At 39.6% G+C, this 12,539-nt stretch overlaps 1 protein-coding gene across 5 annotated transcripts in view; it reads left to right on the forward strand.

The window, feature by feature from the left end:
• The window catches only part of LOC126188626 (titin-like), a 471,513-nt gene that overhangs the window by 414,009 nt on the left and 44,965 nt on the right, over positions 1–12,539 (forward strand). The gene's annotated exons all lie outside the window — the stretch shown is intronic.

A 12,539-nucleotide genomic window follows, 5' to 3' on the forward strand; every position in this document is an offset into this window, starting at 1 on the left:
ACTTTATCATTCGATTTCATAAAAACTATTTGGCCCAAAAATTTGATTTTTACACATCTTCTTGACGGATATCTTCCCCCCATAAATGACTTAATTTTGTTTCGATATTCAATGCAGTTATTGTGCAGCATTAGATGCAGTAAACCATTGCACGAAATTTTGAAGAGTTTACAGAGGTAAAAGTCCATAGTGTATACTTTCTGTATGGTCGACTTTAGTTGCCACTAGAAATTTCAAAAAATTACATTCAAACGATTAAAATTCACGAAGTAAGACACTTCGATATTATTTTCAAATAAATAAAATATTACGCACCAAACAAGGTTTGAAATCAGAATCTTTCGCTTAACAGCCATACACTTTCACCATTACGCTAACGCAGCTCATCATTTAATGCATCTCCCGGAGTAGTTTAAAATATCACGCAAAATACCGACAAACACTGTTGGTATGACTATGAATTACGTTTCGTCGAAGTACAATAGGAAATAACAATTACCGCTGTTCTTTATTGAGAATGATACAAACACCTTTCCTTGCTATCGCCTGAATTAGGAAGCTTATTGCTTGTTTGGTTTAGCCGGCCGATGTGGCCGTGCGGTTCTAGGCGCTTCAGTCTGGAACCGCGTGACCGCTACGGTCGCAGGTTCGAATCTTGCCTCGGGCATGGATGTGTGTGGTGTCCTTAGGTTAGTTATGTTTAAGTAGTTCTAAGTTCTAGGGGACTGATGACCACAGATGTTAAGTCCCATAGTGCTCAGAGCCATTTGAACCACTTTTTTTTTTTAGAATGAGATTTTCACTCTGCAGCGGAGTGTGCGCTGATATGAAACTTCCTGGCAGATTAAAACTGTGTGCCCGACCGAGACTCGAACTCGGGACCTTTGCCTTTCGCGGGCAAGTGCTCTACCAACTGAGCTACCGAAGCACGACTCACGTCCGGTACTCACAGCTTTACTTCTGCCAGTACCTCGTCTCCTTCCTTCCAAACTTTACAGAAGCTCTCCTGCGAACCTTGCAGAACTAGCACTCCTGAAAGAGCACTTGCCCACGAAAGGCAAAGGTCCCGAGTTCGAGTCTCGGTCGGGCACACAGTTTTAATCTGCCAGGAAGTTTCACTTTTTTTTGTTTGGTTTAATTAATTAATAGAATATGAAGCAATTGGTATAAAGAATGCTTTTTCCAAACTTTCTATAAAAGAAAGACTGCTATCAAGACATTGCTTTTGTTCAATTACTTTGTTTATGACTGAACATTTCTAAAACTGAAGACACTCGTCCGTGCTCTGCACTGCAGTCGAGCTCTGGCAACGTCGTTCTCTGTTCATTGGCTGATTGTGTTTTGTGACGTCAGATGCGCAGAACGAACCTAAACTCGGCCGCCTTCATAAATGACGTGCACTTTTTTTAAAAAAAATTTTGCAGAAGACAAAATCTAATTTGGAAATTCGAATGCAATGTTCGATACTGAGGTTACATGTTAAGCCTGAAGCAATTTTGTTAAGCCCTTCAATGGCAGTTCTCGAGAGTTTTATTCTTCCCGCATTATGGAAAAAAAAGGGTTGAACATTACTACAGGCAAACATGTCAAACACCTACAATGACTAGAAGTATTCCGAACGGGTAAATACGCTGCGAGTAATCACAAGGGATAAAGACATTGCTAATAAGCCTGGCATAAGTTGGGTTTCGACGTATTTTTGAAAATTTTTGCTATCCATTTCAGAGTGATAGTCGGACACTTTGGTTTTTGAGCCATGAAACACCTGTCTCCGCCTGCATGAGCAACAATTAAACTCTGAACGACACTATTGTTTGACAACACTACTCGCACACTAGGTGTAAGCACATATTAAAAGCTTTGAGACTGGCCACTCAGTGGCCGAATCCTAGGTAGATCTGAAAAGTAAAAACAAAAATTGCGATTGACAGCTGACATTTCCTACAAATTTGTGTAAATAAAATTCCACAAACGTTTTGTGAAAAAAAGGGGGGGGGGGTCGGCACTTGATCTTGCGCCGGCCCTGTCTGTATGCAACTGAACAAATATTGTCTTCTTCAGTTGCAGACAGGTGGTCCTAACCTGTTGTTTTCGTCTTCAGTCAGAAGACAGATTTTATGCAGCTCTCAATCCAACTCTATCCTATCCAAAACTCTTCATTTCCGAGTAACTACTGCAACTTACATCCTTCTGAATCTGCTTACTGTATTCATCTCTTGGCCTCCCTCTGCTATTTTTACCTCCCACGCTTCCCGGAAGGCTTTTGACTGTGTAAATCATGGATTACTTCTAGATTAGCTAAAGTATTATGGTATGAATGGGACAGCGCTCAAATGATTTAAATCATACCTAACTGGAAGAGTGCAGAAAGTTGAAATAAGCAGTTCACATAATATGCAAAAAACTGGTGATTTCTCGAACTGGGGGACAATCAAGAATGGGGTGCCGCAAGGTTCGGTCTTGGGTCCTCTGCTGTTCTTAATATACAGGGTGATCAAAAAGTCAGTATAAATTTGAAAACTTAATGAACCACGGAATAATAATAGATAGAGAGGTAAAAATTGACACACTTGCTTGGAATGAAATGGGGTTTTTTTAGAACAAAAAAAGAAAGAAACCAAGTTTACAAAATGTCCGACAGATGGCGCTGGACAGCAAAACTGCTACCGTGACGGGTGAGAGGTACGCCGATATGTTACAGAATCGCATCATCCCCAGCCTGGCTGATAAACACCTGCTGGAACGTACGATGTTTATGCAGGATGGCGCTCCACCCCATATTGCTAGGCCCGTGAAAGATCTCTTGCGCGCGTCGTTTGGTGATGATCGTGTGCTCAGCTGCCACTTTCGTTATGCTTGGCCTCCCAGGTCCCCAGACCTCAGTCCGTGCGATTATTGGCTTTGGGGTTGCTGAAAGACAACATCCGTCGCCAATGCCTCACCATAACTCCAGACATGCTTTACAGTGCTGTTCACAACATTATGCCTCGACTACAGCTATTGTTGAGGAATGATGGTGGACATATTGAGCATTTCGTGTGAAGAACATCATCTTTGCTTTGTCTTAGTTTGTTATGCTAATTATTGCTATTCTGATCAGATGAAGCGCCACCTGTCGGACATTTTTTGAACGTTTCTATTTTTTAGTTCTAATAAAACCCCATGTCATTCCAAGCATGTGTGTCAATTTGTACCTCTGTATCTACATTATTCCGTGATTTATTCAGTTTTCAAATTTATACTGACTTTTTGATCACCCGGTATATTAATGACTTGCCATTCTATATTCACGAAGATTCAAAGCTGGTACTTTCTGCCGATGATACAAGTTTAGCTATCACACCCAACAGACAAGAATTAATTGGTGAAATTGTAACGATGTTTTTCAGAAAATCAGTAAGTGGTTCTGTGCAAATGGGCTCTCATTAAACTTTGACAAAACACAGTACATACAGTTCCACACAGTAAATGGAATGAATACATTAATAAATATAGACTTCGATCAGAAATCGGTAGCTAAGGTAGAATATTCAAAATTTCTAGGTGTATGCATTGATGAGGGGTTGAACTGGAAAAAAACACACTGAAGATCTGCTGAAACGTTTGAGTTCAGCTACTTACGCTATTAGGGCCATTGCAAATTTTGGCAGTATACATATCAGAAAATTAGCTTACCACGCCTATTTTCGTTCTCTGCTTTCGTATGGCATCACATTCTGGGGTAACTCATCATTGAGTAAAAGAGTGTTCATCGCACAAAAGCGTGTAATCAAAATAATTGCTGGAGCTCATTCAAGATCATCCTGCAGACACTTATTTAAAGAGCTATATATATATATATATATATATATATATATATATATATATATATATATAATTACTTATGAAATTTGATACTAACAATCTGAACGATTCAAAAGTAATAGCAGTGTACATGGCTACAACACTAGGAGAAAGGATGACCTTCACTGCTCAAGGTTAAATCTAGCTTTGGCTCAGAAGGGGTAAATTATGCTGCCACAGAAGTCTTTGGTCACTTACCTAATAGCATCAAAAGTCTGACAGATAGCCATATAGCATTTAAAAGGAAGTTAAAAGAATTTCTTAATGGCAACTCCTTCTACTCATTAGATGAACTTTTTGATATAGTAAGTGGGTAATTTCCACAACCCCCAACAAAAAAGTAAATAAAAATAAAAATATTAAGTGTCATGCAATATTTTGTGTAATGTAATATCTTGTTTAGACACCTTTTATTAACCTGACACGTTGCACATCATAATAAAGTGTCGTATTCATGACCTGTGGAACACGTACTAATCTAATCTAATCTAATTCCTCCAGTACTAAATTGGCGATCCCTTGATGTCTTTGCATGTGTCTGTCAAGCGATGCCTTCAAGTTGTGCCACAAATTTCTTTGCCTCCCAATTCTATTGAGTACCTCCTCATTAATTACATGATCTCCACATCTAATTTTCAGAATTCTTCTGTAGCTTCTGTCCTCTTCTTATCTAATCTGTTTATCACCCATGTTTCACTTCCATACATGGTTACATTGTAGACAAATACCTTCAGGAAAGACTACCTAACACTTAAATATATATTCGATTTTAACAAATTTCCCTTCTTCAGAAAGGCTTTTCTCGCCATTGCCAGTCTCAATTTTACACCCTCTCTACTTCGGTTATCATCAGTTACTTTGCTACCCAAATAGCAAAACTAAACCACTTCGAGTGTCTCGTTTCTTAATCTAATTCCCTCATCATACCTGATTTAATTCGACTACTTTCCATTATCCTCGTTTTACTTTTGTTGTTGTTCCTCTTAAATCCTCCTTTCAAGACACTGTCCATTTCGTTCAACTCCTCTTCCAAATCCTTTGTTCTCTCTGACTGAGTTACAATGTCATCAGCAAACCACAAACTTTTTGTTTCTTATCCCTGAATTTTAATTCCTACTCCAATTTTTTCTTTTGTTCCTTTTATCACTTGCTCAGTGTACAGAATGAATAACATCGGGGATATTGCCCGCATCTCGTGGTCGTGCGGTAGCGTTCTCGCTTCCCACGCCCGGGTTCCCGGGTTCGATTCCCGGCGGGGTCAGGGATTTTCTCTGCCTCGTGATGGCTGGGTGTTGTGTGCTGTCCTTAGGTTAGTTAGGTTTAAGTAGTTCTAAGTTCTAGGGGACTGATGACCATAGATGTTAAGTCCCATAGTGCTCAGAGCCATTTTTGAACATCGGGGATACCCCACAAGCCTGTCCCACTCCCTTCTCAACCATTCCATCCCTTTCGTGCCCTTCGACTTTTATAATTGTGTTTAGCTTCTGTACAAGGTGTAAATAGCCTTTCGCTCCCTGTATTTTGCCCCTCTTGTTCTCAGAATTTCAAAGAGAATATTCTTGTAGATATTTTCAAAAGCCTTATCAAAGTCTAACCTAAAAATTATTAATACTGGGTGATTCAAAAAGAAAGATCAGATTTAAGTTGCCTATTACAGACAAACTATACACTGAGGTGACAAAAGTCGTGAGATACCAGACCTCCTTTTGGCGGCATAGTGGAGCAACTCGACATGGCACAGACTCAACGAGTCGTTGGAAGTCCACTGCAGAAATATTGAGCCATGCTGCCTTTAATGCCGTCCATAATCGCGAAAGTGTTGCCGGTGCAGAATGTTGGACAAGAACTGACATCTCGATTATGTCCCATGAATGGTCTCTGGGGTTCATGTTCGGCGATCCGTATGGACCAAACATTCGCTCGAACTGCCCAGAATGTTCTTCAAACCAGTCACGAACAATTGTCGCCCGGTGACATGACTTCGTTGTTTCGGAAGATGAAGCCAATGAATGGGTGTAAATGGTCAATGATCGGTTCAGTTTCACCAGAGGACCCAGTCCAGTCCATGTAAACAAACACCACACCATTAAGTACCCACCACCAACTTGCAAAGCGCCTTGTTGACATCTTGGGTTCTTAGTTTCATGGGGTCTGGGCCACATTTGAACCTTACCATCAGCACTTATCAAATGAAACAGGGGCTCATCTGACCGGGCCACGGTTTTGCAGTCGTCTAAGGTCCAACCGATATGGTCAGGAGACCGGGAAAGGCGCTGCAGGCGATTCGTGCTGTTATTAAAGGCACACGCGTCAGTCGTCTGCTGCCATAGCCCATTAACGCCATTTTTCGCCGCACTTTTCTAACGGATAAATTCCTTGTATGTTATTGAGTTCTGGGGTTATTTCAAGCAACGTTGCTTCTCTGTTAACACTGACAACTGTACATAAACGCCGCTGCTCTTGGTCGTTAAGCGAAGACTGTCGGCCACTACATTGTCCCTGGTGTGAGGTAATACTTGAAGTTCGGTATTCTCAGCACACTCTTGATACCATGGATTTCGGGATATTGATTTTCCTAATGATATCCGGAATGGAATTTCCCATGCGTCTAGTTCCAGTTACCACTCTGCGTTCAGAGTCTGTTAATTCCCATCGTGCAGCCATAATCCCGTTGCAAACATTTTCACATGAATCACCTGAATACAAAAGACAGCGCCGCCAATGCACTGCCCTTTTATACCTTGGTTTCGTCAATTCAAAGACACTTCCTGGCAGATTAAAACTGTGTGCCCGACCGAGACTCGAACTCGGGGCCGAGTTCGAGTCTCGGTCGGGCACACAGTTTTAATCTGCCAGGAAGTTTCATAACAGCGCACACTGCGCTGCAGAGTGAAAATCTCATTCTGGAATTCAAAGACAACGATTTAGAGGTAAGTGACAAATTGCGTCCTGGTTGATGTGATGTACCATGGGTTGCTGCGACCCGGTCAGATGGTGAATGATGAACGCTACGACGCACGATTACTCAATTTGAATCGCGCACGTAAAGACAGTGATGTGCAAATCACTATCCATGACTCTAGTCACCTCAGTATTCAAGACAAACACGTTGCCCACGACAATGGATGGAGGAGGGTTCAAAGTTTTGACACTGCTGCGCTGTTTCTTTGTAACAACATGAGAACTACACCACAAGAGAAATCATTTAGTGTGTTGGTGTTGGAGTGCAACGTCCACTCTGCCGCCGATTCAGCGAGCAGCCGCCCCTGCACAGGGAGATTTATGACTGGCACACAAAATTCCTGAAAGTTAGTTGCATATGCGAAGGAAAAGCACTGGTCGGCCACACACGTCTGACGAAAATGTCGATCGTATCCGAGATTCTTTCCCGCGTAACCCTCGGAAGTCCACAAGACGGGCAGGCCAGGAGCTTCAAATTCCTCAAACAATGATATGGCGTGTTCTGAAACGACGCCTGCATATGAAGCCTTGCAAGCTGCAGTTACTGCAGCAATTACGGTCTAGCAACTGCAACAAAAGGTACGAATTTTGCATCTCAGATCTCCAAGATATGGCAGCGGGCACTTTTCCCAACGACTCATTTTTTCGGACGAATCGACGTTTCCTCTACTGAGTAAAGTAAACCACCACGATCTGTCACAAAAGCTTGGCGTCGTCGTCATGAAACAGACTCATAAGAATCTCGAGGGACACAAAATCTTGGCGTCGTGGTCGAAGATGAAAGAGACTCGCCAAAATTGAATGTTTTTTGTACCCTTTCTTTCCCCAAAGCTTAGGGAACTTTTCTTTTTGCGGGGAATCTATAACAGGAATGTCATACCTGGACAAACCGCAATATTGTTCATTCCCCAAACTTTACGAAGATTCCAACGATTTCATGTTTATGTGTGGTGGTGCCCCACAACATGGTGTTATCTTAACAACACCATACCACAACGTTGGATCGGGAGAGGTGGACAACAAGATCTTGTTCATTGTTTTTCGTCTCCCAGCTCACGAGACCTCACACTTTCCGTTTTTTTTTTTTCTGGAAACATTACTTGGATCCCACAATTTGATCTCAGTAATTAACTTTGCAACATGGGTGGCTGAAGACAATAGGACCCTAAATGATGATTTTTTTGATGAAGTGCAAATAAAAAAAAACTATTTACCCAGTAACAAACACTCTCTCTGATCATGATACACAGTTGGTTAGGATAAAAACTTAGTGCCTTAGAGTACGAATACTTCTCAGTGGAAATCAATTAGAATAATTCATGACTCCAGGACAAATGCTTTTAAGAATAGTTTACATGAGATGAAGCTGGTTGTAACTTATAATGAACCAAATGCTAACATAAAATTTGATCTATTCCATGATAAATTCGTATCATTATTTGAAAATAGCTCTCTGCTTAAGCTAATCAGAAAGGACATTAAATAGCCAGATTAAAAATCCATGGATCACTAGAGGGATTAAAGTATCTTGTGAAAGGAAAAGGGCAATGTATCCATTGACAAAAACAAGTTGGGATCCTGCAGTACCTACACGCTACAAAAGCTACCGAAAATTACAAAGAAAGGTTATTAAAAATCAAAGAACATTCACATAATTTCATAAATCAGTACTTACAACAACAGACTTAAGGCTATATGGAGTACTATACAGTCTTCAACCACCAACCACAGAACAAGACAACATCACTACTAAACTGAATAGAATGGCTATAAATGATCACTAACAAGTAGCAAATGCATTTAATAATCATTTCTTAAATATAATAGGAAGCATAGGGACAAACATTTCAAGAGTAAAACCACAGAAGTATGTTGAGTATGTAACTTTCATAAAATTCAATCATATGAATGTATCACCAACTTTATCCTTCTGAATCTGATAAAATTATACATTCTCTTAAAAATAGGAGCTCATCTTCTTTTGATGGCGTTTCCAGTAGAGTACTAAATATTCATTGGCCTGTAAAAACCCCACTATTATCCAAAATATGTAAAGCATCACTAACTCAAGGCATTTTTCCAGAGAGACTGAAATATATTGTTGTTAAATCCCACTTTAGGAAACTGATAAGGGAGATGTCAGTAACTACTAACCCATTTCACTACTGACATCACTCTCCAGATTTTTTGATAAGGTGGTGCATTCTAGAGTAGTACCTCACACTAGCAACAACAGTATCCTTAGCAAATCACAGTTTACGTTTCAGAAGGGTTGCTCTGCTGAGAATACCATTTACATGTTCACTCACCAGATTTTGCAATCATTAAATAATAAAGAAAGTGCTGGTTGGTATTTTCTACAATCTCTAAGGCATTTGTCTGTGTGAATCACAGTATTCTCCTAGACAAGCTGAAGTTTTATCGGATTTGTAGTATGGCCAACCAATAGATATTGTCACATATAACCAAAAAAACATAGAAAATTGTGCTTAGTAACTGAAGCAACATAGTCCAGGGACATAATTCTGACTGGGAGGAAATCACATGTGGGGTTCCCCAAGGTTCAATTCTAGGTCTACAACATTTTTCATATCAGTAAATGATCTTCTGTCTAATATACAATAAGCAGATTGGTTCTTTTGCAGATGACACTAGTATTATGATCAATCCAGGCATGCATATATGGAGAAAGAAGAAATGGTGAACAAAATTCTTAAAAGTATTATTGACTGGTTTTCTGTGAATGGTCTCACTGTCACCAATGAATGCTAAGTGTAACACGCAAAGAGGAAATAACAAATAGGGTGGAAACTTCAAAGTAGTCAGGAATCCATATAGATGAGAATATGAGTTGGAAAAAATGCCGTTTGGAACTCCTAAAACAACTTAGTTTAGCCAAATCATTGCTAATCTTGGGGAGAGATAAATCAGTATGTTGACGCATTTGCATATTTTCATTCAATAACATCATATGGAACAATGCTCTGGGGTAACTCATCTTTAAGAAAGAAAATCTTCATTGCACAAAACAGTGCTGTTAGAATAATATGTGGTGCTCACTCATGATCATCTTGTAGCCATCTGTTTCAGGAGTTGGGCATTCTGACTACTGCTTCACATTGTATTTATCCCCCATGAAGTTTGTTGTAAATAATCCACTACAGTTCAAAAGGAACAATGATGTACTTAATTACAACACTAGTAGGAAAACTTCATTAGTCCACATTAAGGTTGTCTTTAGCACAAAAAGAAGTGCACATTGGTGTCACAAAAAATTTTGATACCATACCCAGTGATATAAAATGTCTGACAGACAGCAGAGTAAAATTTTAAAACAAACTGACAGAGTTTTTTCTGTGATGTGTAAAAGGTGGTTGGTAGGAATTACTAACTCACATCTGTAGATTTTTCCTCTTTGTAATAAAAAAATTAAAAACTTAAGAATGTTCAGAATATAAACATATGTACAAATTAACTCTCAATGTGAAATGACTCATTCAACATCATTATGATTTAGTGTGTAAAATGATCCATGGAACATGGAACTAACTGAAACTAAAGTAACTAAAATTGAGTGACGGATTCCACTAATGGCAGCTACTCTTCAAGAGCTGAGAAATCAAATTGTTGAAGCTGTTGATTCAGTAAACAGGGATCTGTTGATTCTTGTTTAGAATGAACTGGATTACTATTTCAATGTTTCTTGAGCAACACACAGTGGTCATGTTGAGTGTATAATATAGTGTCTGTGCGAATATAAAACTTTGAACCTTCCTCTAGCCAGTGACATGTGCATTATGTTTGTATCTTTTATAATTTGTTTGTAATAAAAAATTTAAAGCTGTTCTTTCTTTTTGAATCATCCTGTACAAAAGCAGCTGAGGACTGACAGGTGAAAAACATTAAAGGTACAAAGTTTTGAGGCTTCTGTAACCACTTATAATGTTGCCTGTTGCCTTTTGTCTCAAGATCTTCAGCTGATGGTAGTTTATTGATTTTTCTGACATGTCACCAATACAAGTGGCTAGCAAAGCCAAAGATTCACCATCCTCTGCTGGTGGTGGATTTTAGTCGAGCCTGTGGCCAGAGATCAAATATAGCTATCACACCAATGTCTGAGGGTCTTCCCCTGGATATTAACGCTGTGGTGCTCCATGTCTCACCTCCAACAGTTATTCACTAGAGCACAAGAATCCAGAGTCTGCTTACCTTGAGGCTATCTTCTTTCTTGTCAAACTGTTACCATGTTACTGAATTTCTGTGGCTTCTCTGAACAAACGGGCATGGTAATTCTTATCCATAGCAAGAACCTGCATGTCAGTGAATTTCTTTTATTTGGCTGATCTCAGACAGTGTATGCTCTGCCATGACAGATTTCTCCACCTGTCACAACCTGCAATACTGTTTATGTTTGATGATCCTGGTATTGCTGGATTGTCTAGTCATCCCTAAGTAGATTTTTCCACATGTACATGTTATGTGGTATACTCCCAACATCATGAGTAGTGCATGCAAGATGAATATATGAGCAACAGCATTTAATAATTGAGATGAAACACCTGGAATTCATCCTGAGAAGTGACAGGTAGTTGCACAAGAAGTGTCAGAAATCCTAACAGACATGGAAGTGACACATTGGATGAATAAATGTCATGACCTCTCTGCCATACATCCTCATGATGATAAACAGAACTAGCCATATGTTGTGCAAACATGATGTAAAGACTATTTACAAATCTACCAAGAAAATCAAAGAATATCTCAGATTAGCAGACAACAAAAGGGCCCCAGACACAATATTGTGAGTATATCACATTCCATGTATAGGATCACTGACTGTAAACATATTGCTGGTTGGAATGGATGGAGTTATCAGCCATAACAAAGGATGTGCTGTGTGGAACCTGCCACATTACGAAATTTGCTGACATGCAGGTTAGCGAAGATCTATCATGCTCATTTATTCAGGGAAGCCATAAGAATTAACTAATATGACAACAGTTTTAACAAGAAAAAAGATCAAGGTAAACAGATCTTCATTTCCTGTGCTGCAGGAAACAACCACTGCAGGTAAGAAAGGGAGAACCACAGTGGCAATGACTGGGGAAAGGTCCTCAGAAGTTGGTGGGCAGATACATGTCACTTCAGGCCTCACACTTGACCCCAGTCTATAATCAGCAATGGAGTGTCAATGATTGACAGTGCCAGCCACTCATGTTGGCGAGACATCTAAATAATCTCTAAACAAACATTGGTCATACATAAAAAAAACAGGTGATACATCAGTGTTATAGATGTTGTAAATATGTTTGGACTACCATTGTGACTTGCATATTTTATGTTAGTGTGTATTTTTTATTTAATTATAGGCCACATTTTCAATACTGGTACTCTTTTTACCATAGGAAATCACTACATAAAGCCACCTGTACAACACAGATAAAAATAAACCTGCCTTCAAAAATCAGTTCAAAGGAACATGCTCTGTCTCCATCCATGATTGGGACAGGTCTACTTATGTACACTGCCAACATGCACCACATGACCATTTCAGTCTTAATATGTGTTTCCACATGCAACAAAAGTGATGCCACAACAAGTGACATGACAGCTGATACAGCAGTGGAGTTGTGTGCTGTTGTTCCCACACAATCTTTTAAAAATTGTTGTGACACCATTTTCAACATGGTGTCAGCTGGGATTATTCATACAGACTACAGACATTAGTGTTGTCA

Source organism: Schistocerca cancellata, chromosome 1, assembly GCF_023864275.1.
Source record: "Schistocerca cancellata isolate TAMUIC-IGC-003103 chromosome 1, iqSchCanc2.1, whole genome shotgun sequence".
In the NCBI taxonomy this organism is placed as follows: domain Eukaryota; kingdom Metazoa; phylum Arthropoda; class Insecta; order Orthoptera; family Acrididae; genus Schistocerca; species Schistocerca cancellata.